We start from the raw sequence: 1,516 nt of genomic DNA on the forward strand, positions 1-1,516 counted from the left end.
GACAGTTATCAATATATTGTTGGGCAAAAAGATTAGTTTGATCCACAATGTAAATCGTCAGGGAAAAATACATTTAAAAAATAAATTTCATAAAAATTGTCAGTGTTGGCCTGCACACCTGGCTGTGCAGTGAAAGGAGGGATTGTAGCTGACCCTGAGCTGGAAGGCAGCCATAATGGGTTTGCTAAGGCATCTGGAAGATGGGCTTGGGCCTTAATTCTCTGGGTCTGGTGTGAAATTCCAGTGTTGGTACTGGGCCTTTCTTCCTGGGGTCTAGCGCCATTGGTGTTTGCCGATTGGCCATTAGGGTGTATGGCGCTACTGATGGCTGTCTGGTCCTCAGAGCGTCTTTTTTTATGATGGACTGCTTCCTTCTCCAATTCGGTCGCCGATCCACTGCTTTCAACGGGCTCATAGTCCTAATTAGAATCGGATGGTGAGAGCTCCCAGCTGCTCTCATCCGTCATGCTTAGGGTTTGATATGCCTCCTCAGTAGTAAAATTTTTTTGGGACATGGTGGTTGTATGACAGGTTACACTGAGGGCTTCAGGACAGGTACATTGGGCTGCAGGATATATAAACTAATGGGCTACAACACAGATAGGAATGGGCTGCATGACCAACAGGTAGTGATGGGCTGCATGACAGGTAGTGATGGGCTGCACAACCAACAGGTAGGGATGGGCTGCACGACAGGTACTGGTAGATGGATTTGTAACTAGAATGAAATGCAAATTTGATTCAGTATAAGGAGAGGACACTCAGCAGCTGTTTACACATCTGGACACAGGAACACTAGTGTGGGACACCAGAACAACCTTTTTTGGGTGTCCCACACAGGTGCTCCAGTGGTTACTAGGGGTCTCTACATGTGTGATACTTTAACAAAAAGGGCAAGTGTTTCAGCTTTAAGAACGGGAAAAAGTCATGTCTTCAGCTTGGAACTCTGCCAAAACAGACAATTGTGCGACACTTCCAAGCAATGTTTCATATTCCTATTTCTTGCCTCAAATATCTGTGTGCTAAGTATTTATTTACATAGGGGAGAAAAGACTCGGGGCATCTGAGGACACCAGGAACCCCACACCTCCTAAAGAAGGGGAAATCCCCACACATCCTGAAGAAGATGTGGAGGGAGGAGAGGTTCAGGAAGTGGGTGAAATAGTGACCACAACAGGTGAGTGTCTGAGACCACAGCTTCAGGTAATAGATGTATGCCTGCATATTTATAATACATGGTGTGTTTTTATATTTTTAGGTGATGTGGATGTTATGGAAGAGGAAACTCATTTCACCAGTGCAAGTGCACACATCCTCATCGGGGAGATACAGTAATGGTGTGCAATCGGGAATTAGAGAAGATAAAGGAAAACATCAATAATGTTGAAAAAAGACTCAACAACATCATCAATGTTTTAGGCAGAATATAAAAGACGCAACATTTTTTACAGTTTGTCGTTATATTTTTGAATTTTATAAAATGTTTAAAGTAATTTGAAAGCCAAATTTTGAAGAT

General features: G+C 43.1%; 1 long non-coding RNA gene across 1 annotated transcript; it reads left to right on the plus strand.

Moving 5' to 3' along the window:
* Window positions 1-898: 898 nt before the first annotated feature.
* On the plus strand, window positions 899-1,292 carry LOC141147730 (uncharacterized). The gene is made up of 2 exons (XR_012245124.1): window positions 899-1,177; window positions 1,259-1,292. It is a non-coding gene; the product is annotated as an uncharacterized lncRNA (long non-coding RNA).
* Window positions 1,293-1,516: the final 224 nt, after the last annotated feature.

Source organism: Aquarana catesbeiana, linkage group LG06, assembly GCF_042186555.1.
Source record: "Aquarana catesbeiana isolate 2022-GZ linkage group LG06, ASM4218655v1, whole genome shotgun sequence".
NCBI lineage: Eukaryota > Metazoa > Chordata > Amphibia > Anura > Ranidae > Aquarana > Aquarana catesbeiana.